Consider the following 12,115-nt stretch of genomic DNA (forward strand, 5'->3'; position numbering starts at 1 on the left):
TATTTTTATGTAATAGTAGTAATTGGTGACGCAAACTGCCATCAGAATACATGCAGTATACTGACTTATTTGTTTAGATTGTAATTTTTAATATGTTTATTGGATGTCGTTATTGTCCTACGAGGTACAATACAATTTTATTTTGGATGTGATCTTTTTTAACTTAAAAAACTTTTCAAGACTCAATGAAGCTATTTGAATAAATCGTTCAACTACGATTGGAAAACCCTAAGAAAATCCTTAGGACCACAAATCTTCGATTTATTTCACAAAAGGAATACTAATGAAACATTTTTGTAGATTATAAGTAACATTGTAAGTGGTCCTCTTCTACTCAAATTTCGTTTATTCAGTTCACAGATTTTGTAGACCAAGCATTATTGCTCCAAATTGTAACTTAGCCACTGAATATGAAAATGAATATTAATGAACTTAAGAAAGTTTATTGTCAGTAAAAGATCGTTGTCGCAATAGTGAATATTATTTGAGTTAAAAATATTTGAAGTTTTTGCTCAAACAGAGAATAAAGTTTTTCGCATCCAATGTTTTCTTGTGAGTTTACAAATATTTCATATTATTCGTGATAGGAAGCACAGCACCGTACCATACCATTGTTGGGCAGCTGAACTCTAAAATTCACGATTGGTTACTACAATCCTAAGATTTCACTGAAAAATCAAAGACTAATAATGATATGATTTGTATTTCATTCAGAGGTTCATAGAGTGTAGTTTCAAACTTGGACTGATTTAGTTCATGAATAGAACATGATCTAAGGCTTTCTGTTATTCAACGATTTCTCAGGGTGTAGTGTTGTTTATTATGTTAAGCTCATATACCTTATTCTAGCTTTCGGACAGGCCAGTCTATTTATTCTACTTGAGTCATATTTTGACCTTGTTAATTTTGTTAATTTTGACCTTGCTTATCAAACTTGACTGTTTTTATATGAGCGCATATGTGTGTATACATTTCTTATCCTATTCATCAGATGTTGTAACTTATTTTCGTGTGACTATAAATATTGATCAACGCTTGATTGAATGGATTTGGTTTATCCGCCATCTCCACTGCGCGTCGTTTCGCTTCGCCCTATTCAATTCAATCCGCTCTATTCCATTCGCTTCATATACAAAATATGTGTATTCAAAAGTCCATTCTCGTTATTTGACTTATTTAATTCCATTATTGACTAACGGGATTTAAGTCGATGATTATATACGAGGATAGGCGATACATACATTTTGACAGCAACCATTCAATAACAATCATTCATACTTGGAGTCAGATCCCGGGCCACTAAATTGGTGAGCCCATCGACAACATCGTCCTATCTAAATGATGACAAATTAAAGGGTCCGACTAAAAGCCAACGTCACTTTTTTATTACAAAATAAATTAATCTCCGAGAATCTCTAAAATATCTTATGGTATTTTTATTAACTGGTAAATATTTTGTAAGTTTGCCCGCATTATTGGAATTGCAGTACAATACCTTCACGTCTGTTCATATTATTCTTATTGTTATTATGCTTTGGTTCACTTCTATCTACTGGATTACATTTTATACAGATATGAGAAATGCTATTGTGTATATTACATTCAATACTACCATGTATTTTTTATCCATCACTGTTGCTCTTACTATTAATAAGTGTATTACTATCCTTGGAAAATATGTGAAAAAGATATTAATTATTAAAAAGAAAATAAGAGAAAACATACCGACAAAATTTCTAAAGTATTGACACGTTATTTATGTAGTTAAATAAACAACTATACAAAACGTTAATTTGTATAACTATTATGTTGAATTATTGTGGATAACTTTTAGAGAATTATGGCAATTAAGCTGTGCTAGGACAGATTTTAAATTACTATATTTAATTTAATAGTTGAATCCATGAGTCGGTTTATGCTAGACCGAAGGTCCTGTTTTCAATTTCCATATGCGAAATTGTGGATATGCATTGTTCATGAGTCCCATACTAGGACGGAACGGCGGTCCAGTGCTTCCAGGTTTTCCATGGTGGTCTAGCTTAAGTCAACTCATTAATTTAACTATTAAATTAGTACAATCTCCAAAAACCCCGATTATGTTGCTGTATATACGTTTTGTCATAACATTTACATAAATCAGTAGATCAAATATGATATTAAAACAGTGTTTTGATTTCACTCAATACTAAGATGTTGAAGCCTACAATTACATCATTTCTAAAACTTGCATATATTTGACCTCATAGTTTTTTTGTTTAATTGTTTCTACTCTGGATAAACCACTAAGGTTTGATTAAACATTCAGAATGATGAAATGCGGTAAAACATCTATTTTTTCATTCACAACACTATGAAAACATCCACTTAGAACTAATCGAAATGTGGTTATGAGAAGAAAAATATAACTTGGAGCTTGATTTGCACATAAAATCCAAAGATGAATAATTTGGTTTAAAATTGACGTTGGAACTATGGAAACGTAATAATTAATATGTTTGACAAATTAGATATAGTGGAGAACATAACTATATTAACCTATGAAAATTATAGGAAATTATCAAAGAAATACTACTGAAACAAATATATTCAAAATATTTCTTGATTCTTGTGAAGTTTCAAGTATATATGACTGTTGGGATATTCAGAAAAATATCCCAGAAATTATCCTGTTAAGTCTAATGCTATCCTTGGACTTCAAATGGTATCATTTTCCTACTGGTCAATATTTATTTCACGTGTCATTTTCCTGTTGGCCAAATATTGTACAAATTTTATTTTCTATTTTATGGTACGATGTGATCTGCTTGATTGGTATATAAACAGAGTATGTTTGAAATACGTGATTCATATCACAGAGACTGAGACTTGTGTTCCGGACTTAACTGGCTGGGCTAGGCGGAAAGCAGGACCAATCAGAACTCTAAGCTGATAATAAGGGTTTACGAGTCATTGTTCCGATCGATAAGTCACTGCTCTCTAATCAGCGGTCACAAGTTATAACAATGACATGAATCAAGATACAGTTAGTGTGATAAGAAGGTTCAATTCATCACAAATTAAAACATAATTGTTAATCGTAATTACAGTAATATAACGAATTTCTGGTGAAGAAAATTATCGTAGATAATGAAAGAGAAGAAAGCTACGTTTAACTTGTACCATATATATGATCTGTTAATAGCCCATTAAGAATAAGTTCAGTAATATTTATTGTTCACTTATTTAATAATTTATCTTTTTAATCATTGGATTATGTAATGGGTTTTTGATTTAATATTACTGATATGAGAATATATGAGTAGTATCAATTTTGATCATTTAAAAATGAATTTTTCTTATCTTTTATTTCAGATTTCTTTACATCAATAATGATGAATGTATTTTATAAATTCTTATTAATTAATTTATCCATATCAACTTATATTATATTGCTTACAATTAATTATTCATGAATAAGTTTTTAGCCAATATTAAGTAATATTAATGTACTTTATTTATTTATTTATTTATTTATTTAAATGTTACTGTACATTAAATGAGAGAATTTTACAGGTGAAACTTTAACCTGAATATACATTTACAAATTAATATCAGCATTTATATGATCACAATACTATGGTCATATTATTATTATTACTATTATTATTATTATTATTATTATTATTATTATTATTATTATTATTATTAGTGAAAATATGCTCTTAAAAGATATTTCATTGATAGATTTATTTGTCCTTAGTAGGGTAAATAATGATTATGTTACAAATGAGTATAATAACTATAAATTGTATTGACATATACATGATTTATTCAATAGATTAAATTATTTCACCATATAAAATCAATTTTTAATCATACAATAATAGTTATTATAAATGAATCTTATTATTGTATATTTTTGTCGGAAAATTTGGACGTAGGTAAATTTATTAACATTTCATATTGATGAAATAGTTGAAGCTTGTTATAGTTTTAAATATGAACAGTTTCAGATGGGTTTTGTGGAGATTGTAGTAGTTTCAATGGTTAAGATCATGAGTCAGTTGAAGCTAGACCACCATGGAAAACCTGGGAGCACTGGACGAGCGTTTCGTCCTATTGTGGGACTCCTCGGCAGTGCGCATCCACGACCTCGCCCCCTGAGAGATTCGAACCCAGTACCTACTGGTTGCGCTCGCGACCACTTAACCACTAGACCACTGAGTCCCACAATAGGACGAAATGCTCGTCCAGTGCTTCCAGGTTTTCCATGGTGGTCTAGCTTCAACTGACTCATGATCTTAACCATTGGAATTACTACAATCTCCACAAAACCCATCTCATATTAATCAACATATTCTCACTAGTGACTGGTTTCACGAGGTATATCCTGGAGTCCTAGTGAGAAGTAGTGACCAGTGGAGTTCAACCAGGTCTGTTGTGAGATAGTAACTCACTGAAGACAAGGGTGAATGTGTCGCTCAATTAACAGTTTCATTATTTTATAGTGACTGTCCTACAATCAATCTCGATTTTAGTTGATTTTCGTTAAGCCCTTGAATTCACTTATTTAACTGACAATATTTTCTGAACAGTAACAATTCGTCTATTTCTTTGTATAATTATGATCATTGTCCTATCTGCATAAACGTGTACGCTTGATCATATGACAGCCTACGCACATATTTCTGTAGTTTAAATGTTGATAGCTTAAATATCGTTCGATGAGTCACTCTCTTCTTCATGTTTATAGGTTCACGAATCCTGTTAATAGCCTTTGCCTTGCCTAGCTGCGCCTTGATTCGATTTGACTATAAGTTCACTTCTGTGTTCTCTCACACGTACATATATTCGCCTCTCTGCTTCAAATATTCTTGATGTGTTTGTAGCTTTAGGATCCGTGTAATCCGGTAATAAACTGTAGTTGCCGCTTCTTATTGCCTTCTGACTTCAAACACTGTTAGGATTTACATAATAACGGTTATCAAGGTGACTGATTAACGAGGCCAAGCCTCTTTAAAGGAAACCTTTGTCTTCCAGTTTAATGTTTAATTCCATGATACTTGAAATGATAAATTTAAGGTATAAAGTTTAGGAGTCCAGATACATTTTGTTAACAAGTTCCAAATAAGACAAGTTGTAGATATTAACAGACATTGAATATACTCATAAAAATTAACATAATAATAATTTATAAGATGGGTGTTGGAAGCCTAAAAAGAAGATTGAGCTGTATAAAGTATTTGTAATAATACAATTGTATTAAAGGGATTCTATAGTGTTAAATAAGAATATGAATATGATTCATCATAGTTAATTGTATGTAGACAGATTAAATTTTCCTATTGATGACTGAACTTAACAAAACAGAGAGCTGGAAATTATTCTAATTAACATTACTGAAACAATATGTTCGCTAGTAATATTTATGAACTCGTATAAATAAGATATTTTGTTGAAACAATATATAAGACCAATGAGTTTTGGGTTCAAATGTCGCGGGGCAGAATTTTGGATGCGCACTGTTGAGGAGTCTCATACTAAGATAAAACGGCCGTCCATTGCGTCCAGGTCTTCCGTGGCGGTCTAGCTTCAATTGACTCATGAATTCAACTATTAAATTGAAACAATATATTTTGTCAGATACTTTGCTGTTTAATTTTACAAAATTGTTTTTATTCAGATGTCATTGATAATGAAATCTATTTATTTTCAATAATCACATTATAGCTAACTATGAATCATTCTAGGTAAATAATGACAACCAGTGATATAGTTTTTGTTATTGACTTATTTTAGCTAGTAAATGATTAAAATAAATATCATTTGAAAATTACTGAAATACGGTAGTTTCGATAACAGGTTATTTACTGTAACTAGGTTTTCTTGAGATGATTTTATTTAACTTCACTGAGCTATCCGAGCCTGTGAAGCTGGGTGACACGAGATCGAATCCGCCAGGGAGCACCAGTTCCCTCAAGATTACAGGTACACCTTGCTGACGAGTGCCAAGTAGCACGAAACCCGGTCCCAGGGTTTCCTGTTGACTACCTCCAACCACCATCTAAATCTCAATACATAGTGCCCGCAGTGTCTAGTCACCTAGACTGGTGGCCACATTGCAACATGATCGATAGCATTCAATCTGCACTAATAAGGACTAGACAAGCATGACATTGATCACAACCCACTGTGATATATATATAATATGGAGGTTTGACTGAAGTATTATATGATGTTCTGACAGCTTTATTTTAATGTATGGATTTATTTCATAATCTACTTGTTAATAATGAGTAGTGAATTCAGATCGTTTGGAAATAAGATTCGTTGATTATTGTGCTCATCAACTTAGACTGGTTTATCACATGAGTTTCAAACACATTCAACACACATGGATGAAATAGTTGTTAGTTGTATTGTTAAAATGTGATTGTAGAAAGTTTCATTATAAATGATTATGATAGACCTTGATAATGAATTTAAATCATTGTTATAACACGTTTATCTAATATGAAAATATTTTAAAGATATTACTGCTTTAGTACTCTATAAGTTAATCGTATCAACAAAAATGTATGGAGATCATTGTAAAAGTACGCAGATAGTGATTTTATCAACAACAAAAAAATATAAAAATAAAAGTAACGTTTTATGAAACTTACTACACAGTAATCACATATTAGTCAAAGTTAGACAGATCATATGGTTTTTTTTCTTTATTACAGATCGATTAATACTATTACTATATGGATTATTTGGTTACATCATAAAAAGTTCTATGTTAGTCACAAGATTTGAACATTTTGAGTTAAATTCAATATCACGTGGTAACTGTGCACTCTGAAAATTTTCAAACTAAGACGAAACAGTTGTTCAATGCTGTTTAGTTTTCGGGGGTTTTATTTTAGTAAAGGTTACTTCAGAATGAAAATTAGGTTTATGATTTAGAATATTGATAAAAAATTTATTGACCGAGTAAACAAATTTACTTACTTACTTACTCCTGTTACTCCTAATGGAGCATAGGCCGCCGACAAGCATTCTCCAACCCACTCTGTCCTGGGCCTTCTTTTCTAGTTCCATCCAATTCTTGTTCATTTTTCTCATGTCTATTTCCATTTCTCGGCGTAATGTGTTCATTGGTCATCCCCTTCTCCTTTGACCTTCAGGATTCCATGTGAGGGCTTGTCTTGTGACGCAGTTGGGTGCTTTCCTCAATGTGTGTCCTATCCACTTCCAGCGCTTCTTCCAAATTTCTTCCCCCGCTGGGATCTGGTTTGTTCTCTCCCACAGTAGGTTGTTGCTAATAGTGTCCGGCCAATGGATCTGAAGTATTTTGCGTAGACAATTGTTAATAAACACCTGTATTTTCTGGATGATGGCTTTCGTAGTTCTCCAGGTTTTAGCCCCAGTAGACAGTAGAACTGTCTTGACATTTGTATTGAAAATCCTGACCTTGATGTTGGTTGACAGTTGCTTTGAGTTCCAGATGTTCCTCAGTTGTAAATATGCTGCTCTTGCTTTGCCGATCCACGCCTTCATATCCGCATCAAATCCACCATGTTCATCAATGATGCTGCCCAAATATGTAAAGGTTTTTACATCTTCCAAATCTTTTCCGTCAATTGTGATTGGATTGGTGCATTCTGTGTTGTATCGGAGAATCTTGCTTTTCCCTTTGTGTATATTGAGACCTATTGCTGCTGAGACTGCTGCTATACTGATCGTCTTCTCCTACATTTGTTGTTGCGTGTGCGATAGGGGGGCCAGATCATCTGCGAAGTCTAGATCATCCAACTGCATCTTAGATGTCCATTGTATCCCGCGCTTCCCTTCAGACGTTGACGTCTTCATGATCCAGTCGATAACCGGGAGAAAGAGAAAGGGTGAGAGTAAGCAACCTTTCCTGACACCAGTCTTCACTTCGACCGACTTTGTCAACTGTCCTCCATGCACAGTTTTGCAGTGTAATCCATCATATGAGTTCTGTATGATATTGACGTAAATAATAATATTAAAGCAAATATACAAATATTTTAGTGTGTTTGAATTTGATTTAGTAATAAGTTTAGCCAATAATCTCTTTTAATGATTAGTTAAAACCTGTCTAGTTCGTTAGTATCAACTAAAGCTTGCAGTGAGAAGCAAAACTCAAGATATAAATGATAAGATGTCAATTTCTGAACTATTATTGTTGACGCACGTAAAATGATAAACGGAATAAATTTGAAGTATACATTACCAGCTTCTTATCAGTAGACTTCAAGTGTAACGAAACAGAATAATCATTCACCTTAACCTGTTTTATGATACATATTATTGATGATAAACACAAAACTCTTTATTTACTACGTCTGTTACACAATAGAATTTAATTTTATCAAGATTATCAGGATGATGATGCTGATTTAAATTAAGAGTATTAATTACTTAATAAATTTCAGTTATTGTTTCAGCGTGATAAATTTTTTAAATGATAAATACTATAGTATTAGTCCTTTAAATCATTGGCTGGTGTGTAAACTGATATTCGGTTATTTCGAGGTGATTCTATTCAAATACTCGGTTATGCTTTGTTAAAATACTTCAAAGAACAATAATTAGGAATACATTTTGTGGAAGTGGCAGTTTTTGCTGGACTTTTAGTTATTACCATTAACAATTAACACGTTTAAGGTGAACATTACCGACGTAAATATGTTTTGATTTTTTAAATCAATTCTGAATTCAACAGAATTACAATTATCTCTCCGTTTTAGTTCTTTGTATATCCAATTACTAATTCAATTATTGTTAGGTTAGTTGCACCAAATTAACTAGCAGACATTTTTCTATGACTTATCTTTTAAATGAAGTCATAATCTGAACTATGGGTTTACAAATACCATTGATACTAAACAGTGTTTTCAAATGGTAGATAAATTAAAGTGTGAATTAGATTTCTACTTGTCAATAATTCATTTTATTCATTTAAGATCATTCGTAAACCACCTAAAGGAATTTAACTCAAAAGTTGTAATTTTATGTGGCCTGGATATGATCAAGCTATTCAAGTGATATATGCGAGTAAAAGGATTTATTTTAAGTAATGAAACCAGTTGTCTAGTAATTAAATCACTCCTCTGAATCCGCTAAAACCAGTTTATGAATGTAAACGGTATTCATAAAGGGCGGCCTGCTTTGGCTTCTGGGCTACCTGTTCCTGCCATCTAGATATTTCAACAAGTTATCTATTTTTGTTTGTTTTAATATATTATTATGTTTATTAATCGCATGACCTATTCTGCTGCGTTTCTGAAAAGTGTACAACCTTTCGTTGTCAAAGTTACAAAAGACTAAATAAGAGACAATGTGGTTGCTGGGAATATACAGCGAAAAGAATGTACATTATTCAGATGTTCATTTACTGAACTGCTAACATCTAACTGGCGATCACTCAATATTTATCGCCAGGACCGACCAAGAAGAAAGAAACGGAAACTTGTTGAAATACTTTACGCTGAGAATTCTATATTGTACCAAAAATATAATGTTGAATAAAGTTAATGATAATAATAATAATCGAATACTTGAATTTTTTCAGTGGCATGTTTTGTCAGTTTATGATATTTTCGAGAAACCACAAATTGTAATTCTAACCACATTATATTAATCTATTGTTTACATGAATACTTTCTTACAACATAGTAATTTGTTCAGAAATACTTTTCAAATCAAATTTACTGAATTTATATTGTCATAACAATGACTAGAATAACCTTGTATCATTAACCATACACTTTAATCTATATATACAACCATAGAAAGACAGTTTTGTGTATATATTCATTTAGATTAAAGATAAAATAGAATCAACAATTCCAAGTTAGAAATATGCGGTGGATCAAAGTCAGAATTTGTATTAAAACTATTCTACATTTATATCATATATTTTTTTTAAGTAGTTAGTATAAACGAACAAAGCTTGATAAATAGAAAAAAGGGCCAGCGATAAACTTTACGTTTGTCAAGTCATCTAATTATATCGTAATCAGTAAGTAAGGTTATGTTTTCGTTTATTTAGTCATTCAATTGTAGATATTTCCGAATAATTTCTGTTAGTTAGAGGTATGTTGTAATTTTTCTTCTATCATGATTGACTGCACTATACTTGACACCTCCGTGGCATGATGAAGTGGTATTTTCGTCGTAAAAAACTTAGCATTTTTAATATAAGCAAACAAAAACGACAGAGAACGAAACACACTCACCGTCATGGACTAAGATAGCGTAAATAATACCCCCCCCCGCTTGATTAGGTTGGTAGCTAGATGTAAGGTCAAAATTACGAACGAGTGTGGAGTTTACCCTCAGTCGAAAAAGTACAATTACATTGACACTAAACTTCAACTTAAAGAATGTGAAGATCTGTTTAGGATTTATATATCCCTGATCTTGATTGTAGATGACTTAATTTTCAACTTCTGTGTGTTACTTAGACGACATTTTACCTAATTTTGTTTCAACTAGTTTGAATCATCATAATAATAACGAAAATCTACCATATAAATTGTGTAATTAATGTCGATCAAACTTAAAACAAGACGGAAAGCGCTGACCATGTGGATATTATGACATGAGTAATGAACGGGTACATACTATTAATTCTTAGTTGAATCTGTTAACAGTTCCGATTTTTAACAAAAAAGAAGATCCTGAATACGTTTTATGCAAAGAATGCTAGTTCGAATTTTAATCGCTAATAAAATTCCTTTAGGTATTTATGATTGAATGTATCCAGACAGAATCTGTTTGGAAATATTCATAAAAACACTTTTCTATCGTATTTATAACACTCAGCCTTAGTAGTTTTGAATGAAAACCTTCAAGTTATTGTACTAAGTTTTAGTAAAGCTTTGGCTATATGGAAACTGAAACCCATTTTATGTGTTCTCACCCTTGACCTATCCTGGTCATACTGATTTATTATTCACAGTGGTTATCACATAGTTTTTGTGTACTTTATTTTTCTTTGTTACAGTTTACCTATAACCTGTCTAGTTGACCTTTTATTTTTCATATAAAAATGTCTTATGTAATCAGATTATTCTAAATGTATTGCGCAAATATATCACATCATTCTGATAACCTTCATCTAAAATCTTTCCACAAAACCCATTCTGATAATAATCAACTGCTCACTAGTGACTGACTTCAGGAAATACTTCTGGAGTTTTAGTGAGAAGCCATTACCAGCGGAGTTCAACCAGGTCTGTTGTGAGATATCAGCTCACTGAAGACAATGGTGTACGGTGGCGCAACTTCGTGGATTGGTTGAAGTTAGACATTAACACCGCCGGATGCCGACTCAGTGGTCTAGTGGTTAAGTGCTCGCGCGCGGAGCCAGTAGGTCCTGGGTCCGAATCCCGCGGGGTGGGGGATCGTGGATGCTCACTTCATCTTCTCATTGAATCATCTAAATCTATCAAAGGGATTAGTTGTTTTAAAAAATTTACTTATTATTTAAAACGTGAATTAATCACCAACTCAATTTTTCATATTTTGAATAGGATGTTATTATTCTGTCCACATTTTAACTTAAATAATCTGATTCTAGTTATTCACGACGTCATCAGTGTTATTTTGTCATCGAATATAATGAAAACATTTATGATAACAGATATGTCTATTATTGTATGTGTTTATGCATTTGAATAGTTGTATTGACTGAATACATTAGATAAAAGTTGATTAAATACAACAACAAAAATCGCTGACATGAATTAAGTCACTTTTGGTAAATTTATTCTTGAATTTTTAATAATAACTTCACTACAACATTAAATCAACTTCTATGTTTTTGCTAAGATAAAATTGAACTCATTTATTTACACAATGAATATTAACTAGTGTTATGTACTCACCAATGGTAGCAATGACGACGAAAAAAAGATCAGTTTTACGGGAGGCTGAAATCGATCATAGTGAAGTGCTCAGGAAATGAACCTATCATCACGATGAGAGACCTAAACGCTAAAGTCAGAAAGGACAACACCGGGTATGAAGATATTATGGGATGACATGGACTGGGAGAGAGAAAAGAGAATGGAGAGAGATTTACAAATCTCTGTGCATTCAACAAATTTATTACAGG

Source organism: Schistosoma haematobium, chromosome ZW (genome assembly GCF_000699445.3).
Source record: "Schistosoma haematobium chromosome ZW, whole genome shotgun sequence".
Classification (NCBI taxonomy): Eukaryota; Metazoa; Platyhelminthes; class Trematoda; order Strigeidida; family Schistosomatidae; genus Schistosoma; species Schistosoma haematobium.